Genomic DNA, 18,099 nt, shown 5'->3' with positions numbered 1-18,099 from the left:
TAATTTATAAATCACTCTGGGAAGCATGCTCCAACTTGTCCACTTTATATTATATATCAGGTAACTCCCAAGTGGCCTGACAAAAAATGGACCGTTACTATTCTTAAATTAATTAATTTATCCATTTTTTAATTATAGATTAGGTTAATTAAGATTCCAAATCAATTAACGTATATACCAAGAACCATCCTAAGTCCCATGTGACACTATAGAAAATATGAACATTTTTTATTATATCTGTTTTGTTGATCCTCAGCATCCAGATATACAGTTTTGATAGTCCCCAGTTTCTTATGATCAGTTCACATGGGTACTAATATAAAAAAAACTTTTCTTATTTTAATTTTTCTTAATTTCACTATTTTTTATTTGGATGAAATATTCAATTATTAATGTTGTTAAAATTTAAAAAGAGAAATCTAAAAATAATTATTTATGTGGAAATTTTTATTGAAAATTTGAAATGTATAATGTGTGAAAAAAATAAATTTAAATGATTATTTGTTAGGAAGATGTCTTAAATTTCTATTTAGAATATCATAAAGTTATGAATATTTTCTAACTTTAGATGTGATTGTAATTAAATTCCTTATAAAATAAGGAAAATTAGTAGAAATATCTTTATAAATATTCTAAATTATAAAGGAAAAAAATTATGAGAAGAGCAAAAAACACCCAAAGTGAAAACATCTAATAGATCGAAAGGATTCATGATTCAAAGTGAAGATAAACCTTATATATCTTTTATATGATTTGTTTTATTTTTTGTGTTTTTCCTTTAATATGTTTATATTAATGCTTCCTTACACAATATTATTCCTTACAAAAAAAAAAGTATACAACTTTCATTTGTGTGAAAATTGTGATTTATCATTATTCTCAATTCTATGACAAAGTGGGCAATATCATATGGAGAGATTTTATATTTATCAATTTTAAATATTAGAAAAGACATTGGAAGCATGAATGAAAAAGGGCGATTTATTTGGATTTCATTGGGTATGAAGGAATGGAAGGGGATGGTTGGGCGACTTTGCATTAATGCCCTGCAATTGTTTTCAAGAACAATTTTTGTTTTTTAGAATAAAAGAATTTTAAAATGCATTTAACAATAAAAAATTATTTTCTATTTTCTATTATTAGAAAATAGATAATAAAAAAAATATGGTGTTTACATATATATATATATATATATATATATATATATATATATATATAATGATTAAAAATAAAGCTATGGATTAAAAATTATTTATAAAACACATTTAAAAATATTAAAAACAGATTAAAAACAATTTTAGGTTCCAAATAGACTTTTGTTCTAAAAAGCATCGGAGAACAATTTTTGAAAACTGTTCTTAAAAACTATTTTTTTTTAAATATTTAAAAAAAAAAAGCTATAAAATAAAGTCTAAATCGTCAAAATTGCGATTTTTCTAAAACAATTTATATAGGGTTGCAACTCGGCAAGTAGGCCAACCCAAGCTCAGTGCGACCTTGAAATACATCAACCAAAAGGATGACCCAACCTGACTTCCCATCTGATGTACTCAACTCGAATTGAAATTATTTAACTTAGGTTGAGTTCAGATTGATTATATGATGGCTGAGTTAAGTCGGGTTGGGGCAATAAAAATCAGTTCAAAAGGCAAAGACACAACATTCATTTGTTGCACAACCCTTCTTTTACAAAGGAAAGAATTTTCTCCCATGGCATGGCCCATATGAGGGATGCCAAGTCAGGCATATTACAGTAGACCATTATAATATAATTTGCGGATTCGATGGACAAGTTGTCCACTTTATATTATATATCAGGTAAGGGCTATAAATCTGTGAACATGTTCACTTTAAAATATTCTAACTCCCATGTGGTCTGACAAAATATGGACCGTTACTATTCTTAAATTAATTAATTTATCCATTTTTTTAATTATAGATTAAGTTAAGATTCCAAGTCAATTAACTTATCTACCAAGAACTATCCTAAGTCCCATGTGACATTATAGAAAATATAAACATTTGTTATATCTGTTCTGGTGATCCTCAGTATCCAGATGTACAGTTTTGATGGTGCCCAGTTTCTTATGATCAGTTCACATGGGTACTAATATAAAAAAACTTTATATAAAATGCATAGTATACTTCAGTGGTTTATGCATTTGATCATATTTCGTTTATCATTAAAAAAACAAAATCAAATATTACCAAAATTAATTAAAATAATTATATAATTTGGAACCATATATTTTTGAACTATTTAATTTTTATATAAATAAGAAAAATATATACCATGAGTTCGAAGAAACATGTTGAAATAATTTTAAATTTTAAATCCATTTTTTATAACATGTAGATTCTCAATATATATAACATGTGGCCCCATAGCTCTGGTTGGATTATTAATTCATAATTTTTATGAAAAATTATTATATATTTATGAGACTAATTTATTTATTTTTCTTAATTTCACTATTTTTTTATTTGGATGAAATATTCAATTATTAATGTTGTTAAAATTTAAAAAGAGAAATCTAAAAATAATTATTTGTGCTGAAATTGTTATTGAAAAATTGAAATGTATAATGTGTGGAAAAAATAAATTTAAATAATTATTTGTTACGAAGGTGTCTTAAATTCCTATTTAGAATATCATAAAGTTATGAATATTTTCTAACTTTAGATGTGATTGTAACTAAATTCCTTATAGAATAAAGAAAGTTAGTAGAAATATTTCTATAAATATTCTAAATTATGAAAGGGAGAAAATTATGAGATAAGTAAAAAACACCCAAAGTGAAAAACATCTAGAATATAATAAAGTTATGAATATTTTCTAACTTTAGATGTGATTGTAATTAAATTCATTATAAAATAAGGAAAGTTAGTAGAAATATCTTTATAAATATTCTAAATTATGATGGGAAAAAATTATGAGAGGAGTAAGAAACACCCAAAGTGAAAAACATCTAATGGATCAAAAGAATTCATGGTTCAGAGTGGAGATAAACCTATATATCTTTTGTGTGATTTGTTTTATTTTTTATGTTTTTCCTTCAATATGTTTACATTAATGCTTCCTTACACAATATTATTTCTTACAACAAAAAAGTATACGACTTTCATTTGTGTGAAAATTGTGATTTATTATTGTTCTCAATTCCATGACAAAGTGGGCAATATCATGTGGAGATTTTTTATATTTATCAATTTTAAATATTAGAAAAGAGGTTGAAAGCATGAATGAAAAAATGGGCAGGCAATTTATTTGGATTTCATCGGGTATGAAGGAATGGAAGGGGATGTGTGGATCTTGCATTTTCGCAAGATGCGTTCCCACTCGATAGTGAAACTCGTTTTTTTTATTTGAAAAAAAAAATGATTTTTAGAAAAGACTTGGAGTTGCCACTTATTTTTGTTTTATTTTTAAGGGAAAACAAAATAAGAAAGAAAACCCTAAATTTGACTCCTTATTTGAAAAAGACATTCTATGGAAGACCAAAGTCGGGTTCAAGGGTCAGGTTACTTATTGGGAAAGTACGGTAAAGACCGTAACACCCCTCTAAGCCCCTGAAAAATGGGTCTCCACTAAATAAGGTGAAACTAATATAACAATTAACTAGAAAATCAATGAATACGAAAAAGATCATAGATTAAAAACAAATCATGATAACGAATAAATAAACAAAATGAGAGTGAGAGCGTACTTTGGCTGCAGGTAATAAAGCGTTATCATGAAACATAGTGTACAATGATAAGTGTAAAATATCTCACACAAAACTAATCAAAATCAAACAATATCGATCATGCAATTCACTTAAATTATTTTCGAAAGAAATGTTATGAATGTTGGGCTCCCACCAAAGCCCAATTTATTTTGCATGAATTAATTCCACAAATTCCATTATTTTGAAATTATGAAAATTATTTTCATGCTTATTTAAAATCAAGAGAAACAAAATATTATTTTAAAATCAAAGAAAATTTATGAAAGTGTTTACCTGAAAAGAAAAGTAGCAAGTTTATTTAAAAATGAGATTTTTGGTGACTTAAAACCTCAACGAATGATGAAAAGTTGTAGAATTAAAAATATTTGAAAACTGGAATGGGATTAAAACTATTTGAAAGAAAACTAGGGTTTTGAAAATTGAAATCTTGAAAATTAAATTTAAAAAAAATGAAAATTTGAAAATTTATTCGAAAAATGGGAGTTTTGAAAATTAAATTTGAGAATTGGAATTGTGAAAAATTATTTGAGAATGGAGATTATGGGAATTAAATTTGAAAATGGGAATTTTGTAAAATTATTTGAAAATAGAAGTTTTGAAAATTGGAAATTTGGAGAATTGTTTGAGAATGAAATTTTTAAAAATTAAATTTAAAAATTGGAATTTTGGAAAATTATTTGGAAACGGAAGTTTTGACAATTAAATTTGAAAATTGGAATTTTAGAAAATTATTTTAAAATGGAAATTTTGAAAATTGGAATTTTGAAGAATTATTTGACAATGGGATTTCTTAAGAATTAAATTTGAAAATTGGAATTTTAGAAAATTATTTGAAAATGAAATTTAAAAAAAAAAATTTGAAAATTTGAATTTTGGAAAATTATTTTTGAAAATGGAAATTTTGAAAAATTGGAATTTTGGAGAATTATTTGAGAATTAAAGTTTTGAAAATTTAATTTGAAAATTGGAATTTTGGAAAATTATTTTTGAAAATGGAAATTTTGAAATTTGGAGAATTATTTGAGAATTGAAGTTTTGAAAATTAAATTTTGATGATTGAAAATTTGAAGATTATTTGAAAATTAAACTTGAAAATTAGAGTTTTGAAGATTAAATAAAAAAAAAACGTGAATTTAAAAAAAATTATTTGGAAATTCGAGTTTTGAAAATTTAAAATTAAAGTTTTGAAAATTATAAGTGAAAATTGGAGTTTTGAAAATTATATTTTGAAGGAGTGGAGTCGGTCCCAAAATAGAGGAAATCCAAAGTTCAATAAATCATCAAAATAAACCAAGAACCATAATCCAAGACCTATCCCATTTAGTCAAAATTGAGTTCAATTCATCAAACACCCATTTCACAGCTCCTTAAAATGACTACAAAATCATAAATAAAAAAAAAAAAAAAGTTCATGTTTTGACCACCAAAAACAAAAACATCCCATTAACAAACAAAAGACGCCCACTTGAATTCATCAAAAACCCATTTCAACTCCTAAAAAAAACAGTGGAATCGTCAAAAAGACCCTTTTTAAGAGCAAAAACCAAAACTTGGAAAATCACACTTGTCTTCATCAAAGAAAGATTCAGAAAGAAGTTGTAATGAGAAAACAAACAAACCTGTTCATTTCCCAATTCCAGAGCAACTCCTGGTTTTGGTATAGTTTCCCACATTATAGAAGTCGAGGCCTCCGTAGCCATTGAGCTTAAACTCTGCAAGTATAGCAGGGAGAGCAACGCCACCACCTGCGCATTCTAGCTTTTTGGATCCGTAGTCACCGGTGAGACAAGAGAACTTTTCCAGTAGAATCTAAAGGTCCTCTTCATTAGCTCTTGCTGAAAACCTCCTCCCAGTCGACCCACAACTCTCCTCCTAGTTGTTTCCAAATTAACTCCTTGTTTTCACCTTCCCTCAAAAACCTATTTTTTTTTTCCTTCATCCTGAATCAACTCACCCACAACTCTCCCAATCCCTTTGCTCTGTTTTTTTCCCCCCATAAGCTTCTTCCCATTCCATGGTTCACCGCTCAACAAGTCTCCATCTTCAACCAACACCATGGCAAGGTGGCCATCTTTTTTTTTCCACATGTCCCATACAACTCGTTCATAGAAGTCGTCCCTCACTCCTCCAAAAAATAAAAATAAAAAAAGCTTAGCTCCTCCGGGTGGCTAACAAGAAGGGACTACAGGATGGTAGGCAACACAAAAAATTGGCTAACTTTGCATTAATGCTCTGTTTGGAAATTGTTTTCAAGAATAGTTTTTTGTTTTTTTAAAAAAAAAAACTTAAAAACATGTTTAACAATTAAAAATTATTTTCTATTTTCTATTATTAGAAAATAGAAAACATGGTATTTTTATATAACATATTTTAGTTGTTTTCACTTGTTTTTTGAGAGTTATTTTAAAGAATAATTATATATATATATATATATATATATATATATATATATATATATATATAATGATTAAAAATAAAGTTATGGATATAAAAATTATTTTTAAAACGTATTTAAAAATATTAAAAATAATTTTAGGTTCCCAAATAGACTTTTGTTCTAAAAAAACATTAGAGAACAGTTTTCAAAAACTATTCTTAAAAACTATTTTTTCAAAAACGGTTACCAAACAAAGCCTAAATCACCAAAATTGCAATTTTTGGAAAACAATTAATAAAATATATAATTTTTAATATTTCATAAAATATAAATGTTAAAGAAAAATTAATTTTATATGGGGTTGCAACTCGGCAAGTTGGCCAACCCAAGTTCAATCTGACCTTGAAATACATAACCCAAATGATGTGGGTTCAACTTCCAATCTGATGTACTGAACTCGAATTGAAATTATTTAACTTAGGTTGAGCTCGAGTTGATTATATGATGGCCGAGTTGGGTCGGGTTGGGCCAATAAAAATTAGTTCAAAAAGCAAACACACAACATTCATTTGTTGCACAACCCTTCTTTTACAAAAGGAAGACTTTTCTCGCATGGCATGCCCCATATGAGGGATGCCAAGCCAAGCATATTACAGTAGAGTATTATAATATAATTTATGTATAGGTAACAATTCTACACTTCTTCCACATAAAGGATAAGGGCTTCACCATCCCCTTAAAGAACTTGTCTTGTCCTATTTATTCATCACTCAAGGAAGATAAATTTGAAACCAAAAAGGGATATCTTAGAATTATTTTCAAATCAACCTTTTTTATTATTTCCATGATTTATTAACTAAATTGTTGGCAATCAAAAACCTGGTAATAGAATGTGAACATTAATGATGGAGTTGAACAATAATGGTATTGAACGACGACTGTAACATTGAATGACGATGAAGAATCTTGAACTAAGGCTTGATGGTTTTTGCTTTCTGTCAAATGACCTTGAATGACGACAACAACACTGAAAGATGAAAGAATCTTGAACTAGGGCTTGAGGATTTGAACAATATCGAATGATGGAAGAACCTTGGACTAGGGCTTGAAGATTTTTACTCTATTAAATAATTGAATGGAAAGAACCAATGTATTATTTTCTTACAGTTATATATATATATATATATATATATATATATAGTCGGGATCGGGTTAGTTTGGGTTGCCCAAGTCATCTGACCAAGCCCAACCTGAGTTACAAAAAATGGTGCCCAAGCCTGCCCAATCATTGGGTTGGGTTTATGTTGGTTTGGGTTAGCCCGTCCAAATTGCAACCCTAATTTTATAGGAAAAATACTATAATTTTAATAATTTAATATATTTACAATAAAAAATATCAAATAAATTTGTTAATGAAACCAAATAAACTTTCAAATAAAATATTTCATATTAAATCTTATTTAAAATTCCGAATGATTTTATTTTTTTAACAAAATTTAATAAAAATATCTCAATAAAATAAACAATTTTATTGGTTATTTTTCATTTTTCATTTTTCAAGTAAATGAATATAAAGATATTAAAGAAATTTTAGATAATTCTAATAGAAAATTATATGGATATAGATTGAGTAATAAAAATCTGAAAATTTTTAGATTGACTTTTTTGATAAAGATATATTATGGGTAGAATTTCAATAATATTATAAATGTAATATGTTTTAGGTTTACATATTGAAATACTTGACACCAATGCTAATTTATGCCTCATCCATATTACTAACTTTGTTATAAATATATTATTTTATGTTTAAAAAAAATAACTTTACTTTAATATTGAGTATGTATTTTTAAAATTCATACTTCCTACCAGGATACATTATGTTATTATCTAATGTAACAAATTCATATTTCTTATCATACATTATGTGATAACACTACCTTGTTAGATTATCGACACCAATTCATGAAGAGTGTGCATGTAGTAGATAGTAGGTCATAACCCAAACTTCATCTTATTATTATTTACATAAGGTACTAGAGTGCAATTGATTCTCTATAGTGGGATATTGAATCAACTTCGGAATTGGATTTTGAGAGAGTTAGTACGCCTATTGGTCCCAGTAGTCCTCACTTTGAGCTCATATACCATGATGACACGATTTCTAAGGATTAGATATGTATAAGGGCATTTTAGAAATTACGCAAGTTTGCATAGGGGAATAGAGAACAAGTTCTCTTGATTGAGCTAATTGATTAAGTAGATGACCTTGTGTGGTTGATTAATCAATCAGGATCTATTTTGGGCTAGATTAAGTAACCTAAGCCTTGGTAGGCTCAAGTCATTTAAGCCTAGTAGGGGAACCCTATAAATATCCCCTTAGGGGTTAGGGATTCTAAGGCTTTTGCTTGTCATCTTCCACTTCCAGAGAGAAATAGAGAGAAAGAGAGATAGTCAAGGCATCTCTTTTCCAAAGTCCTCTCTTTAGAGTGCCAAGGTCATGGTTTGAGTAATTACACAGAAGACTTTTTAGAACATTCAAACATCTTCATCGCAATGAATTGATCTAGGAACATCCAAATCTAGGAATAATTCATTCTTCTCTAGTTTTATTAATCTAAATGGTTTTTAAAGCCATGTTTCCACTTATGTTAGTTTCTAGAGAAGCCTAGGTATGTTTGCATGTACCTATACGATCTAGGGTTTATGAATGAAGAAATCTAAGGTTTCCATTAACACCTACTATCCATTGTATGCAAGTTCCCCATGAAATAGTCTCCATAATCTAACAAGATGAATGTTATCAACCTTTCAAGATTACCTTTATGATTCTTGAGTCTCTTATCCTCTTATTTTGAGATGAAGTGACATATCTTATCTCACAAAGAGCATATGTCAAGTTCCAATTAAAAAACTATTATGACCATTGATTTCCTGATCAAACTTCTTTATGATCACCCAATGGGACATATTGTCTCAATCTCCATAAGATATCATGGTATCCCTATCGAGAATACCTCCTATCACTGACCTCCATCAATAGTGACCCAATTTATAGGGAATATATGACCATCTTAGGATCTCACTTATAGGTCAAAGCTATTATAAACTTTGGCACAAACTAAATATTCTCTCGAGGTTAAGAGATCATAGAGTATAGTAGCTTGGTGAGGTCATGACTACTCAATAACTTTACATCATAACTCACCATGGGCCTTATTTAATGTTGAATTGTACAACCTAATGGACCTAACATGGGAAACTCATCCCAATGACCAAGACTAGTCATCCCTTCCATTAGTAGGTAGTGTACTACAACCTTCAATGAATTGTCTAATTCTATGAACTAGTTGTAACAAATCATATACTTGCAAGCAACTCATGACTTAGATCTTCTGTATAACTCCTAATGCACCCAAACCATGTACAATGCAAAAAATGTTAGGCTAAAATGGCTATAAGTTATAATGCATGTAATAGGATAGATAAAAATAGGAAACTAAAATTTTATTAAATGAATAATAAATTTGAATTTGTTATATCATACTATGCTTTTAAGGGCTCTATCCTAACATTGGAGTTATGTAATGGGAAATTTTTCAAAGGTAAAAAAGATGTGGGATTATATATTGACACTCTACATAAACCTAGAAATGGAGATGATGAAAAATATATAAACATTTAAACATTTGAGCAGTAAACAATTCAAAAATTATCGATTGGATCAACAACTTTATTGAGAATTTGATAAGTACGTAGTTGGCAAAGTATGAATTTGTCAACAAGATCTAGGAACATTTGGAAAGATTATACATTTAGCCTAATTTTGCAAATCAATATTATTTAAAGATTGATATTTGAGCTCTTGAACAAAAGAAAATGAGTATTCAAGAGTTCTATTCCACTATAACTGATCTTTTGGACTAGTTGGCTCTCACAAAATCAACTGAGCTTTAGGTTTTTACGCCTTATATTGTTTGTAGAAAGTAACAACCATTGCTCCAATTTTTTATAGCCCTTCATAATGATTTTGAGGCACTGCATGAAACAATTTTACATTATAGTCCTTTGTTGATTAAATGGCCAATAAACTAATAGATGTTCCTAGATCAGTTCCAATCAAAGAAAATGATGGTATGGATCTCGAAAACCTCACGATCTTCCACCCAATAGCTCTTTCCTAGACCTTGGCAGTTAAAAATGGTGGAATTATCACTTAGGAATGAAGAGTGGGATTCTCTCATTCTGAAAGATAGAATGAATCAAAATATAAGCCCTAAACCTAAGGAGGTTTATATAGACTTACCTGTAAGTTTAAGTGACTTATGTTGGTCACTTAATTTAGCCCAATGAGTCCTAATTAACTAACTTAATTGGGTTCTAATTAATTAATTAACTCAACCCAAAAACATTCATAAACTCTTGTGCAGCCTTTCGTGTTTACCAAAATGTCTGTATGCATACATATGAATATAGAACTCATAATCTCTCAAAAAATCATGCCACCATGGAATATGAGTTTAAGTGAGGACCGCTAAGACTCATAAGAGAATATTGGCTACCTCATATTTCAATTCTAAAATTGACTTAATATCCTACTACAGAGAGTTAACCATACTCCATTATCGTAAGATATTATAACTATGAGATACAAACCTCTGGTCTATGATCCATTGTCCACTATATGCAAACTTCTCATAAACTGTTGATTGTAGTCTAACAAAGTAAATGATATCTACCTTACAAAATTTTCTTTTGAGTCCTTGAGTCTCTAATCCTCTTCTTATGTGATAAATTGACACACTTTATTTCATAAGAAGCAAATGTCAAATTCCAATTAAAGAATTACTATGACCACAGATTTTTTAATCACATGTCCTTAGGATCAGCCAAAAGGATATATTATCTAAAACCCAGGAGATATCATGGTGTCTATCTTAAGTATACATGTTGTCACTAACCTCTATCAATAGTATCTCAATCCATAGGGAATATATTACCACTTTAGGATCTTACCTATATGTTAAAGTCATTTAAAATTTTACTATTGACTTAATATCTTCTCAAGGTTAAGAGCTCATACAGTTTAATAGCTTTATGAGATCATGACTATTTGATAGTCAATATCATGACTCATCATAGGTCCTGTCCAATGTGTAACCATATACATTAGTGCACTCACCATGGGAAACTCATCGTGATGACAAAGACAAGTCATTCCTGCAATTAGGAGGTACTAAACTATTGTTGGGTTGGGTTTCCCTCTCATGTGGAGAATAGCCCATATATGTCAAACCCAACAAAGCCCATATGATATGGGCCTTGTTATCTTTTGGTGTAGGGTTTTTTCGAAAACCCCAAAAGGATTCACTTCTCGAAATACAGAGTGAGAAGAGTGCAACTGATGATTTTGAGAGAAAAAAAAAAAGAATAAAAAATTGAAGAGTGTGAGAGAGCCATTTTCATCTAAGTAATAGATCTTGATGGTCTATGGCCTGTTTAAGCTGAAACTTGGTCAGTTGGTTTATCACTCTCAACTCTTCATTCTGGTTGAACTTTTTTATTTCACTCTATAGCTGCCTAAACAGAGTTGGTCATAAATAGAATCATTTTGGAGCAATTTTAATCAATCTTCTTGATCTTTATTTTGCATCGTTGGATTGTGTTGAAATTTGTACAGTGTCTTCATCTCTTATGTCTCTTAATTCTGGTTGGTTAGCTCATCGATTAGAGTAGTCGGCTATAATGTATAATCATTCAAACAAAGCAGGACAGAAAATGAGAGGAGAAAATCTCGATTCTATGCAGTCTTCATCAAAGAGTGATATTTATTTGATCCTTGGTCTGATTGAAGTGAAATTTTAACAGGAGGTTCGAAACTTGTGGTAATTAAATCTTAACGATTGGATCATCGATTGGAGTTTTTTGGACAGATTAGTATAGCCTGATAGAATACCAAATTTGTGATATCTTTCTATTATTCTTTTATTATTTGGTGTTTATGTTTGTAAAACTAAGAATTTTTTTTTTTTTTTTTTTATGGTTGTTGCTAGTGATAGTCCCCAATTAATGTTGGGACAAATTGTGTACTCTCACTTAGGTTGATAGTGAAGCCTTTTTGAGTGGACTCTGGTCCTGTGGTTTTACTTCTCACATTGAGGAGGTTTTCCACATTAAAAATTCTGGTGCATGCTTGGTGATTTTAATTGTGATATTGTGTTCAACTTTCTCCCAACAAAGTGGTATTAGAGCTTTGGTTGCTTGTGTTGTGTTGAAGAATGGATGTTAGTGAACAGAATGGTGAGCTTAAATGGCTCAAATTATGCCTTATGGAATTATAAAATAGAGGATTTATTATATGTGAAGGGTTACCATCACCTTGTGTTTGTCGAAAGAAAACCCGCTAACAAAACTAATGAGGAATGTATATTACTTTATAGGCAAGTGTGTGGGTATATTCGACAATGGGTATATGACAATTTGTTAAACCATGTTAGTGGTGAGAAGAATGCATGTACATTGTGGATCAAACTTGAAAAGTTGTATGCTCAGAAGATCAGAAACAACAAAATGTATTTGATGAAATAGTTTATTCTTTTGAGATATCGTGAGGATACTTCTATTACTGATCACTTGAATTCATTCCAAGGTTTGATAAATTAGTTGGATACAATGAGGGTAAAATTTGATGAAGAGGCATAGGGTTTATGGCTTTTGGGCACTTTGTCGAATTCTTGGGAGACATTTAAAATGTCATTGTCTAATTCAACTCTAGATGGTGAGGATTACAAAGGAAATGGCTAAGAGCAGTGTTCTAAATGAAAAGATGATAAAAAAGTCACATCGTTCCTCCTCATAGTCAAATATGCTAGTTACTAAGGCATGGGGGAGAAACAAGAGTAGGGGTCCGAAAAACAAGGAATGTAGTAGAAATAAGTCTAAAGACAGATTTGCTAATGTTGAGTGTTACCATTGTGGTAAGAAGGGGCATATCAAGAAACATTATATAAAGTTAAAGAAATAAAATTAGAAGAACAACGGGAAAGAAAAAGGCAATAAGAGCAGTGATGAAGATCGAGTTGCCACCACTATAGAAGACTTTTTACTAATGTATGATGATGATGATCAATTCAGCATTTGATGAGACTAGCTGGGTAATTGATAGTGGTGCTACTATTCATGCTACATTTTGTAGGGATTTCTACACATCCTACACACCCGGTGACTTTGGAGTTGTAAGGATGGGCAACAATGGTGTGGCTAAGGTTATTGACATAGGTAATGTTTGTTTAGAAACCCATAATGGTATGAAACTGCTTTTCAAATATGTAAAGCATGTTCCAGACATTCGGTTGAACCTTACCTCTACTAGCAAGCTTGATGATGGTGGCTACTATATATAGTGGTCTTGGTAATGGTCAATGGAAGCTTACTAAGGGTTCTTTAGTCATAGCAAAATGTAAAAGGAATCGTAATTTGTACATGATGCAAGTTGGACTTTCTAAGGATGTCATTCATGCTATTGAAAATGTGGATGTTGAGTTGTGGCACAAGAGACTCGTTCACATGGGTGAGAAAGGAGTGATGGTACTATTTCGAAAGAATCACTTGTCTGGGATGAAAAACACACATCTACAAAAGTGTGTTAATTTCTTAGTAGGAAAACAAAATAGAGTTGTTTTCAAGACACACCCTTCTTCTTCATGTGTTGAATTTCTCACCTTCTATTCTTTTGCAATTTGATGTGCCAAATGGAGTTTGGATAGTCAAAGATGTTTCGTATGATCATTTGTGAGTCTTTGGATGTAAGGCCCTTGTACACATTCCTAAAGATGAAAGGTCCAAGCTTGATGTGAAGACATGTTAGTTTGTATTTTTGAGTTATGGCCAAAATGAATTTGGGTACAGATTGTATAATCCAGTTGAGAATAAGTTGATTAGAAGTCGAGACATTGTATTTATGGAAGATCAGATAATAACAGACCTTGATGAAGTGGAGAAAGCATAATCTGATAGTAGTGACAAGTTGATTGACTTGAAAATAATTTCTCTAACACCATTGGCAGATCAACTTGATGTTGAGACACAAAATGACCACATGGTGCAAGTGATGATTTAGAACCTATAGAGGTTAGAAATTCTGATGTTTTTGACCAGCCACAAGTACCACAAGCTACTCCTATAGTCCCATCTAGACGGTCTACCAAGAATCGTCAGTCTTCCATAAGATACTCCCCAAAAGAGTATGTGATATTCACTAATGGGAAAGAACCTAAGAGCTTTGAAGAAACTATAAAGAGTAAGTAGAAGAGAGAGTGGATTAAGGCTATAAAAGATGAGATGAAGTCCTTGCATGCTAATCACACTTTTGAGTTAATGAAGCTGCCTAAAGGAAAAAAAAAAGCCTTGGAAAACAAATGGGTGTGCAAGATGAAGCAAGAAGAACACACTTCATGCCCAAGATACAAGGCTAGACTAGTTGTCAAGGGATTTAGCTAGAAGAAAGGCATTGACTTTGAAGAAATCTTTGCTCCAATTGTGAAAATGTCATCCATTTGTGTAGTGCTTGGTCTTGCAGCCAGTCTTGACTTAGAGATTGAACAAATGGATGTGAAAACTACTTTCCTCCATGGTGACTTGGAGGAAAAGGTATACATAGAGCAGTCAAAGGGATTCAAAGTAAAAGGAAAAGAAGATTATTTTTGCAGATTGAAAAAAGTCTTTATAGCTTGAAACAGGCACCTAGGCAATGATACAAGAAGTTTGAGTCAATTATGGAGAAACAGGCTACAACAAGACAACTTCTGATCATTGTGTATTTGTGCAAAGATTTTTTTGGAGATGACTTTATTCTTAGGCAAATGTCATTGCTACATTATATGCAAAAAAGTTGAATTAACAACATTAAGATAAATCACTCAACTACCACTCCATGCATCTCAAGCCCATCTAGCTTCTTGGGTCTTCTATAATTGGGCAGCAAATAATACTAACTGAAGATGCTACCATGACATCTATAGAAAAGAGCCCATTGACATTCTCATTGACATCTGAAGCTTAAATTTAGTAATGTTGAGCAAAAGAAGTGCCTTCATCCTCATTAACATCTAAATATTTCCTTTTTATGTAAAAAAAACTTCACATATTAGTATGATGCTCACACATCCAATAGAAATTGCAACACCCATAATCAACCCAATGTTGTTTTTTCCTTAAAAGAGGAATTGGTGGAATTCTAACTATAGTTGGTAAAATCTAAGAAAAATAAATAGAGATTAACTCTAATTATAAAAAAGAAGCATCATTTAGAACACATATTGTATTAAATGAAATTCATAAAATATCATTCAAATATGTTACATGAAACAACATTAAGAGCTAAAATGGATGATTTATGATAACCCTAGATTGAATTGCAGCAAATTCCCTTACCAACTTAAGGCAAATGACTTTTCTGGAGATTAGTTGTTGGTACACAATCCAAGCCATTAATTATTTTCTATTCATTTTTAGGGCATAGGGCAAGCGCCCAGCAAAGCCGTCTCAGGTAGAGGCAAAATAAAAGACGCATTTTGACACTACCTTGTTCAGTAGCGCAGACGAATTTCCATACTTTTGGTTCTCGGGTTAGGTTTTTTTATCTTCCAACTTTGAAAATTAGTTCAAGTTTCAGATTGTTCTACTGACATGGAGAGGACTTGCTGATGACGTGGGGAAATTTAGGGACAATCTGGGAAAAGGAAAAGTAAACAGGACATAATGCACGTTTCCGATATTATTTTTCCCATTAATAGTTGGATTTCATATTTCATATATTTTAGTTTCCAAAAGCATATATTTTCGATATCAGAGGGCCAAAACACAAGTTTCCCAATTTTAAACGATGTCAACCTCATGATACGAAAGCTACCAAAATATATATATATATATATATATATATATATATATTAAAAAATGTTTAAATTGGTATGTTTATTTAAAAAATGCTTAATTTTTTTTCCTAGGACTTGAAAGATCCAACGACTTTTGCCGGCTAACAAAAATAATGATCACCACACCAATTCTTTGGCAATTAAACCTTGGACAAAACCTCTTAAGACCGTAGGATGTGTTTGGTATGTCAGATTAGAAATTAGAATAGGATGAGAATAAAAATGAAATAAAATGTCTTGTTTTAGGTAAGGATTAAAAAATCACGAAACGTCGATGATATTCTCAATCATCAAACGTGGTCAAAACTCGAGTAATATTCTTGATCAAACATGGTGAATACAATAGATTTGAATTCTAGACAAAAGACGACCAATTATATATATATATATATATATATATATTAAAAGCCATTATAAAAATAAATATTAAAAGAATATTTTAATAAATTAATTAATTATAATCGTTTGATAATTAAATGAAAGTTTTCATTTAATTGAATACAAAAGGCATAAAAATTATGATGACAATTTTCCTCACAAATCTTTTTTTATATCATTAATACATTTATTAAATGTTAAAGAAATTATATATATATATATATAATTGAATTAAATAGATCATAATTTTAATATCAATTATATTTTAAAATTACTTGTATTATAATCAAATGTTGCAACATTATTCTCGAATAATATTTGACATAACTAAATGATAATTTTTTTATCAATGCACATGATATTATTATCAAATTTGATAAACTATATCATGCATATATCATTTTGGTTAATATACCAACTTTAAAAATTTTATTATTATTTATTATATTATTTTTAAAGTTTCTTTTAACATTTTCATGAATTTTAATCTATTTATCTTACTTATATTTTATATCAAAATATCCATAGATATTTCTCCATGTATCTCAATACATCCATAAAATTAAATTATCAATATATCAATCAAAACAATAAGTTCATCATTGGCGTCAGGTTGTGTTTGGCATGTCGGACTAAGAATTAGAATAGGATGAGAATGGAGATGAATTAGAATGTAAAATGATTACCTATTATGCTTTGGATGAAAACTGAAATAAGCTAAGTTGTTCACTTGGAACTATTCCCTAGGGTAAAGAGATTCATATTTATCAATTTTAAATATCAGATAAGAAGTTGGAAGAGTTGGAAAAGAGAATAGTGGACAAATCTCATGGGTTCTTATATAAAATAGGGAAATTCATCATGAATAGTGGACAAATCGCATGGGTCTAATTATATAAAATATGAAAATTACTTTATAATGAATCAAAGGTATGTTTTGTAGTGTTTTTATTTGAAGTAATTTTAATGAAAGTATTCTTTGGAAGTTTTTTTAGGATAATCACTTATTATTAAGTTTTTCTTCAGAAAATACTATGCGTGATTTTTTAGACTCTTAAAAGTGTTTCATAAATTTTGTCAAGCATCTAATTTTTTTTCAAAACATTTACACTAAAAACATTTTTTAGAATAACTGTCAAACCGACTCTAAATGTAGTAGATGTCACATGCACACAATGGCTACCCTATGTCATTCACATGACCGTCATTCTTCGAATGATTCTCTATGTATAATCCAGTGTCTACAATTCACAATATCATTTGAATTATGAATTATAAATTCTTATTGAAAAATTACACATGTTAAATTAATTTTTCATTTTTTCTTTGTTTTAAGTTTTTCTTGGATCTTGGTTCGGATGAAAAATTTAAACATATAAAGAATTGAAAAGGAAATGGAAATTTAGAAATTTAGGTTTTTTATAATATAAAAACAAAAAAGTATTTACTTGTTTGAAAGTTATACACCGTTTTTCCCAACAAAAACATGATTGTAGTTTTATGTTTCCAAATTTTTTAAGGTTATTGCAAGTATAATTGTAATAGATTATTCTCATTTTATATTGATATCGTTCATTTTGATCCCTCGTGACTTTAAATGTGTCTATATTATTAAAAGAAATGTATACATGTATAATGTCATGAACTTTTTTCTCCTATCCCATGTAGGATATCACAATCACCT

General features: G+C 29.7%; 1 protein-coding gene across 1 annotated transcript in view; it reads right to left on the bottom strand.

Annotated features, from left to right (window-relative positions):
• Positions 1-18,099, bottom strand: part of LOC117908962 (putative disease resistance protein RGA4) — an 86,694-nt gene that overhangs the window by 8,523 nt on the left and 60,072 nt on the right. The gene's annotated exons all lie outside the window — the stretch shown is intronic.

This window comes from Vitis riparia, chromosome 19 (assembly GCF_004353265.1).
Source record: "Vitis riparia cultivar Riparia Gloire de Montpellier isolate 1030 chromosome 19, EGFV_Vit.rip_1.0, whole genome shotgun sequence".
NCBI classification, from domain to species: Eukaryota; Viridiplantae; Streptophyta; class Magnoliopsida; order Vitales; family Vitaceae; genus Vitis; species Vitis riparia.
Note: the sequence above shows the minus strand (reverse complement) of the source record. Positions and strands in the feature narration are given on the sequence as shown.